The 8646-nt window shown below is 43.8% G+C and overlaps 1 pseudogene; it reads right to left on the bottom strand.

The window, feature by feature from the left end:
* Nucleotides 1-6737: 6737 nt before the first annotated feature.
* Nucleotides 6738-8075, bottom strand: LOC102854640 (annotated as a pseudogene).
* Between the last annotated feature and the right edge of the window lie 571 nt (nt 8076-8646).

Here is an 8646-nt window from a genome sequence, read left to right as displayed (position 1 = left end):
AAGTAAACTGAAACTGTTAACTATCTCAATCTCTTCACCATACATAATGATGCTGCCAATTGGCCCAGTGGTGAGAATCTTTATCTTCTTGATGTTGAACTTCAATCCATATAGGAGGCTGTAGTCCTTGACCTTCCACAGCAAGCACCTCTGGTCCTTCTCAGTTTCAGCAAGCAGGGTTGTGTCATCTCCATAACGCTGGTTGCTGATGATTCTTCCATCAATCCTGATGCCACATTCCTCTTCGTACAGCCCAGCGTCTTGGATGATCTGTTCTGCATACAGATTGAAAAGGTATGGAGACAGAATAATCCCTGGGGGAGGTTTCGCATTAGCACAATCAAATGTTCTGGGATTCCCATTCTTCTCAGAGTCAGCCACAGTGTGTTATGACCCACACAGTCAAACGCCTTTGCATAGTCAATGAAGCACAGATAGACATTCTTCTGGTATTCTCTGCTTTCAGCTAAGATCCATCTAACATTAGCTATAATATCCCTAGTACCACTACCTCTTCTAAATCCAGCCTGCACATATGGCAGTTCTCTGTTGACATATTGTTCCAAACGTTTTTGGATAATTTTCAGCAGAATCTTGCTTGCCTGTGATATTAATGATATTGTTCGATAATTTCTGCACTCAGTTGGGTCACCTTTCTTTGGAATGGGAACAAATAGAGATCTTTTCTAGTCATTTGACCAGCTCACTGTCCTCCAGATTTCTTGGCACAACTTAGTGAGCACATCCAGGCCAATGTCTGTTTGTTGAAATACGTCAATTGGTATGCCATCAACTCCTGGAGCCTTGTTTTTTGCCAGTTTCTTCAGAGCAATTTGAACTTCCTCCTTCATCACCATAGGTTCTTGCTCATATGTTATTTCATGACATTCTTCTGTGTCAGCCAATCCCTTCTGATACAGTGACTCTGTGTACTCCTTCTATCTTCTCTTGATACTTCCTGGATCATTTAATATTCTGCCTAAAGCATCCTTGATTATAGCCACTTGAGGTTTGAATTTGTTCTTCAGTTCCTTGAGCTTAAGAAATGCTGAGCCCTTTTGATTGTCTGACTCCAACTCCTTGCCCATTTCATTGTAATATTTTAGTTTGTCATCCCGTGTTACCTTTGGAAATCTTCTATTCAAATCTTTAGTATCTTGAATTCTTCTGTCTGCTTTGGCTTCTCTGCACTCCTGTGCAATTTTCAGTCTCTTCTGACATCCATTTTGGTCTTCTCTTCCTCTTCTGTCTTTGCAATGACAGTTTGCACTCTTCCTGGATGATACCCTGGATAACCTCCCACAACTCAGCTGGTCTTTACACAGATGTAATCAATCTGATTCCTATGGTAAATGGAGTGCTGTGGTGCTGGAGAAGAGTATTGAGGGTACATGGACTGCTAGGAAAACAAACAGATTCATCCTGGAAAGGGTCAAACTGGGCGGCTCCTTGGAAGCAAGGATTTTGAGGCTCCATCTAACATACTTTGGACATGTTGTAAGGAGGGACCAGGCCTTGAAGAGGGACATCATGCTTGGGAGGGTGGAAGGACAGCGCAGGAGGGGAAGGCTCTCTATGAGGTGGATTGATTCAGTGACTGGGGTAATTGGGATGAGTGTGTTAGAGGCAGTGCAATTGGTTTGGGACAGAGCAGAGTTTAGGGTTGTTGTACACAGGGTCGCTATGAGTCGCAAGCGACTCGACGGCTCATAACAATAACAACAACAACATATGTTGGGCATATTGTTGGGGGTGGCAGTGGTTGGAAAAGGACATGAGACTGGGAAAAGTGATGTGTCAGCAAAAGAGAGGAAGCTCCTGAATGAGATAGTGATGCAGTGTCTGTCATTAGATACCGGAGTGTGTACATTTATAAATACAGGTAAATTCCAGGCAACTTATTGACTTTTAGCCTGATTAGTATGGGGTTTTTTTGGTAGCATAGCATTTTATTTTTTATTATTTTCTTAATTAATTTAAATGAAATTTACAGAGACTTAGGGTTTACAATCATTCATTGTTGCACTTTTCTCCCCCCCACACCCCAATTCACTCTTCTCCTTGAGAAGGAAAAGAAAAACTCTTTCATTGTTATGCAATCCCTCCCCCTCAAGTCCACTCTACTGTGCAGCTTTCATTATGGACTCCTGTCATGACAATAAGAGCCATTCATATATCCCTTTAAGTTCTCTCCTTCATCTGTTTTAATGCCGTATACATCATTCTTCCCCTCCTTCTCTGTCTTTCCTCAACCCCAATGTCAGTCCTGTTTTACAACAGTGACACTATGCAATATTTGTTCTTTTGTGACTGAGATATTCCACTCGGCATAATGTCCTCCAAAGTCATCCATTTTGAATAATATTGCATGAGTTCTTTGTTTTTCAACGCAACATAGTATTCCATTGTGTGAATATACCAGAGCTTCTCTACCCATTCGTTTGTTGACGGGCATTTGGGTTGTTTCCAGCTCTTTGCTATTATGAACAAAGCTGTAGTAAACATGGATGTGCATATGTCTACTTAGTGGCAGTTATGGTTTCTTTAAGGTAAATTTCCAGTAGTGGAATTTCTGGGTCAAATGGTATTTCTATTTGAAACCTTTTGAGAAAGTGTCATATAGTCTTCCATAGTGGTTGCACCATTTTACACTCCCACCAACAGTGAATAAGGGTTCTAGTTTCTCCACAACCTCGCCAGCATTTTATATTTGCTTTCCTGTTAAATTTTGCTATTCTGATAGGTGTCAGAATAGTTGTTTTGATTTGCATCTCTCTTAGAGCTAGGAATTGTGAACATTTCTTCATGTGCTTGTTGGCCATCTGAATGTCTTCTTTAGTGAAGTGTCCATATCTGTGCCCATTTTTCAACTGGGTTTTTTACCTTTATCTTGTTGTTGTGCTTGAGTATTTTATAAATTCTAGATATGAGTCCCTTATCTGACATGTCATTACCAAATACTTTTCCCCAGTCTGTGGCTTCCCTTTTTACTCTGTTGGAGAAGTTTTTGGATGTGCATAGAGATTTGATTCTTAGAAGGTCCCATTCATCTATTTTATCCTCTCCTGGATGTAGAGTTTCCTCGATGCTTGAAAGACTGTTTATGTTGTGAATTGATTAGTATTTTTTAAAATCTATGTCCATACTGCCAATATTGAGAAGTTACGTTTTATGTTTATAAAGATAGAAATTGCAAAAGTTCTCATTTCTTTAACAGCAACCTTATCATATGAAACGTAAAATTTCAGGCTGAATTGCTTAGTATTCTAATTTCAATTTAACTCCAGGATTTGGAGTTGTGTTGAATTTTGATGTTTTATTGGGAAAACAGTACCGACACAGCTTGGACTGAACAGGTGCAGTAAAAATTTCCAAATGATGGCCTGCTATCCCAATTTCTATAAAAGCATGCCTCCAGGAAAAGGATAGGGGACCATAAACCTAATCACCATTCCCACACTGTGGGAAGAAAATAGGCCGTTGTTTTTTATTTTTTTGCTACAGTGATTAGTTTAAGCTCTCATACTCTGGGTTTCAATGATCCAATGTCTGTTTCCATGGAAACAGGAGTGGCGGGCAGCCCCAGTGTCGTCAGGCATATCTAACTATCTGTGGAAGCACCTGTCTGAGTGCAGACCCAGTATTTCCTTCATTATGTCTGGCCATTTATTCATGAGGAGTTCCACAGTCAGACTGGTGGAGACACCTTGGTTGACAGGTAGCTTAAATACTTACATTGCTTGTTTTGTTATTAGGTTCTGTCAAGTGAAGTATGACTCATTGTGACCCTATAAACAACAGGTCTGAACCTTTCCCTATTCTTTGCTATCCTCATAATTTCCAATAGGCTTAAGCCCATTGTTAGAGTCCTGCTTAAATGAAAACGGCTTGCGGTCTTGAAAACCCCAAGAAGCAACTTTACTCTGTAATACTTGAGGTCACAAGGAGTCCCTAAAACAAGAAAACTCATTTGTTTTTGGTTGTGTTTCCCCCCCCCCCCCACACACACTATGAAACATGTGAAAATGGAAACTCAAAGGGACTGTCTTGTTTCCCTGGGTTTGACTAGATCTCTACCCTGCCAATGGACTGTTTTTCTATCATGCTTGTTTTATGGAAATATTTTTTGTTTTTTTGTTGTTTTTTTTTCCTGACAGATTTTTGTCTTAAATGGATTCTGATTTCCACAGGTTTTCTTGAAGGTGTGTATATAGTACAGGGTGTGTGTGTGTGTGTGTGTGTGTGTGTGTGTGTATTGGAGTGTAGGGGGTAGTCATTTGAGTCACCCAGCAACATCAGTCCCAGCCTTCATCTCATTAACCATGTCTCTGATGTAAACCCTATGACATGTGTTCTCAGTTTGTACAACAGACTTTTACAAATCTTTAAGCTTTGGAAGTGGTTTTTCTTTTTTGTTATAGTATGTTATTTTGCCTCTTTGCCTTAACTTCGTACTGTAAGTGGCAAGGAAAAATCCCTCAGCCTCTTTAAAATATTATTTAGGAATTTTATCAGCTAGATATCTAAGCTGACCACCTATAAATTCCATTTTCCAAAAAACTTTTGAACGTATTTCACACAAGGTGTTTGCCCCTGCAAAGAGATCATTGTCCTTCCTCCATTGTCCAATCACTTGCTCACCATTTTCTTCTGTCCACGTTTAATGTTTGTAGTTTTCTTTTGCTTTTTGTACGTCATCTTTTGCTACCTTTCCTATCACCTCTGACAAACACCTTTACGGTAGGTGTTCAGTGTTCTTTGACTCAGTTTATGTCTTTAATAAGGAGCTCTGGTGGTGTATGTGGTCTGCAGGATGTTGTTGTGTTAACCAAAGACTGCCTCTCCAATAGAATCCACTAGCCACTCCTTGGGAGAAAGATCGGAAGTCTCCTGCCATTAACATTTACAGCCTCAGAAACCTGGAGGAAGGTTGCTATGTGCCAGAACCAGCTCAATGGCAATGAATGAGGAAATATGTCTTTAATTGCTTAGCCAACTCCTCTTTGAGGATGCTAAGGTAATATAATAGTCTCTCAGCAAACAATAATAAAAGCCCGTGACCGTCCATAAATCTAAGGAGCAGTAAGGGCTCACAATGGATTGGGAGGCCACAGGAAGAATTCATTCGGAGAGAAATCCCATACTGGGATAAGAAACTTCTGTCTAATGTATTGCTTTCTAATCCAGCAGCCACCATGTGCTGAGGCTGTCTGGCTGTGCCCTATTCTCTGTCCTGTGGTAAGGCCACATGGTGTCGAGGGTAGCTCGACTCCAGGTCACCAACTGAGAACTTGTCTGATAGTCCCTGAGAGGTACAAGGCGGTGTAAAGCATTCAATCACGTTGCCCTGTAGTGCGTCACTGTATGTGTTACAGCAGAGGAGCAGGTCAGCCTGGGAAAGAGCCAGGGCCTCTCCCCTTGTCACAATAATTAACAATTTATTCTGGGTGAGTAGAAAATTATTTTGGCTTCGTTCACTTTGTTGTTTGTGAAATTGTAAAAATTGTCCCAGAACATTTTATTTAAACTTTTATGTCAACAGCAGTTTTATGTTTTCATAAGTCTGCATTACATAAGCAGGTAAATTTCAAGCATGGGAAATAATGGCTAATGGATTAATAGGGAGTATCTAAAAGCCAGATTTCTGTTAAGATTAGCTATCTAAGACTTATACCTAATATTTCAGCCTAGGAATCTGGCATTTCCACTAGGATGAAGATGAGAGTTGGAAACAATCTTCTTCTCTGCCTTTTTCATTATGTCCACTTATTTACCAGTGTGTTCTTGCTCTATCTCCAGAACCTTACATCGTGCTACTGATAGCGAGAAGATAACAGAACCTGAAACAAACCAGTCACCTTTGAGCTGATTCTGATTTGTAGTGACTCCATGTGTGGTCTAAAACTGTGCTCTTAAGGGTTTTCAGCAGTTGAGTTTTCAGAAATAGATTTCCTGGCCCTTCACTGTGGTATCTTTGGGTAGATGGAAACCTCCAACATTTTTTAAAATTATTTATTTAGTTAGTTAGTTAGTTAGGTTTGTATTTATTTATTTAGTTTATCTATCTATCTATCATCTATCTATCTATCTATCTATCTATCTATCTATCTATCTATCTATCTATCTATCTATCTATCATCTATCTTATTCTATAGAAACACTGCTTATTCAAATGCCAGGCAGGAAGCGGTGGTGGCAGTAGTAGGTGGGAAAGGGCAGCCAGGCAGGGGCTGGGCAGGTGAGCCCTGCTCTGTCCCCTGCTCTCCTGCTGTGAGAACCACCTGAGCTGTTGGCATCAGGATCCTAAATACTTTCCGTCTTGCTCCGTAATGAATAAATAACATCCCCCTCCCCACAAGAACTAGGGTAGACTCATGCGTTGAGCTTGGCGCTCCCATCACAGCCCGGAGTCAGGTGGGGGCAAAAGCTCCAAATGGCTTGCAGGGAGTAGAATAGCAAACTGTTCCACTCTCTCTCTCTCATCCTCTTCCTCACCACACTCCCCTCCCAGCCTGGTCCAAGGGCAGGTGGTTGGCAAGTGCCTGGACAGAGTATTGTCGCCTAGTGCACACTGAGCTCAAGTTCGCAAGGCCATCCAGCCTGCCACCCATCCAGGCCGACCACCAAAGAGAACGTCACTTCATGCCACTTTATGGACAGAAAAGGAGGGGGCAGGGAGAAAAGGCGGCCAGGCCTTTTCCAGCTTCCGACGTAACAGAGTCCGAGGAGCAGGCCCACTACCGACGCATTTCATCCAGCAGCGGGGTGGTATCGCCAGCAATGGACACGGGGGTGCTTTCGATCATGGGGCTGGGGGAGGGCCAAGGTGTCAGCCTCTGCTTCTGCTTCCGCCACTCTGCCTCCTTCTCCTGCAGCCACTGTTCTGCCATCTTCCCCCAGTCGATGGCCTCATGGCTGTTGGATTTTGGCGGCTGCTGCTGCCATTGTCTGGAGCTGGATAAAGGCTGGGGTTGGGCCTGGGCAGACTCGGGGGTGGTGCTGGCCTGTGGCTGGTGGTACTGTGGTGTGGCGATGGGTTGGCTTGGGCTTGTGTAGGAGTAGCCGGGGGTCCTTAGTGGTGTGGCCACTGGCTGCTGGGCCGGTGCTCGGAACACATGGTAAGCGCTGCTGCCCCCTCCGCTGCCACCATAGCCGTACTGGCTAGAGGCCCACTGGGCGGGGGTGACGTTGTGGTTCTGTCCTTGGCTGCTCACAGCAGCAATGGCCCTGAACATCTGTGAGGTCGTGTTCTGAGGCAGAGCGTTCACAGCCCGTGTGACATCCGCAAAGTGGATGTTGGCTGGAGTAGCGTTGATAGAGGCAGGTGTCCGAGTCCTGCTGCTGCTGCTGCTGGGGGTGATACCTGGTACAGGATCTTGGTAATGATGCTTAAACCATGTAAAAAGTCCATTCATAGTTGGGAAGATTTGGCCACGGTACCGGAATCCTTCTGGAGTCACTGTCACATATTCTATCCGGGGTTTACTCCCGGGCTGGTACCCCAGTAGGAACTTGCCGGGCAGTTGCTTGCAGGCCCAGATGAAATAAGGGTGGAAGGGGGGCTTCTCCGCCTTAGTTTGGATGAGCAGCTCCTCTAATTTCTTGCAGTCCCCACCACTGCAGTCCCGATAATTCTTGTGGTTCAGAAGGTCCCGAGCAAAAGACGCCATGGGCTGGACAAAGCGGACAATGATCTCGTCCAAGTCTTCAAATTGCTCCCTGTCGATCCACAGGGTGGCTCCCAGGGTGAAGGCATGCTTCTTGCCTTCTTCTCGAACACCCACGTGCTGGTAGATGCCGTCACTGACCTTCCAGGTCACTGAGAGGTGATTCTCGCCCTTGCTGCTTGGTCGGATGATCACGTCACCCTGGTCCATGGTCTCCATCATCTTTTCTGCTTGCTGGAAATTTATATTATGGAAGGATGGGTGTGCAATCACCCGCTTGATGCATGTGGGCCGCTGCTGCTTCCGCTTGCGGTCCTCCTCCTGCTTGTGGTCAGCTGCCTTGGCTTCAAAGTCATAGTAGGTATCTTTGGGCAGTTTCCACTCGTTGTTTCTGTAAACCTCCAACATTTTAGTTACTAGTTGAACAAATCAGGCTGCTCCTTGAAGGCAAGGATTCTGAGGCTTCATCTGACGTACTTTGGATGTGTTGCAAGGAGGCACCGGTCCTTGGAGAGGGACATCATGCTTGGGAGGGTGGAGGGACAGCGCAGGAGGGGAAGACCTTCGATGAGATGGATTGATTCAGTGACTGGGGTGTTTGGAGTAGGTGTGTCAGAGACAATGAGATTGGCACAGGATAGAGCAGGGTTTAGGGCTGTTGTACATAGGGTCACCACGAGTCACCAGTGACTCAATGGCACATAACAACAACAACTACAAGATATATGGTGACCTAGTGGATAAGGAGTTGTGCTGCCAACATAAAGGCAGGTGGTCTGGGCCCACTAGTTGCCCTATGGGGGAGAACAAGTGGCAATCTTCTCCTGGGCTATCTAAAGTCTCTGAAAATACATGTGTTGGTTCAGACTCAACAGCAATAAGGTATTTTGGTTTTTAAATTTTTTTTAAAAAGAGTAAGTTAATAGATAATACTAATTTAATGAGGTTATTATGAACATGCTATATTTGACAGTTGGAA

This window comes from Elephantulus edwardii, unplaced genomic scaffold (genome assembly GCF_000299155.1).
Source record: "Elephantulus edwardii isolate Elephantulus edwardi_28Jun2011 unplaced genomic scaffold, EleEdw1.0 scaffold00031, whole genome shotgun sequence".
Lineage (NCBI taxonomy): Eukaryota > Metazoa > Chordata > Mammalia > Macroscelidea > Macroscelididae > Elephantulus > Elephantulus edwardii.
This window is presented reverse-complemented; position numbering and strand designations above follow the sequence as displayed.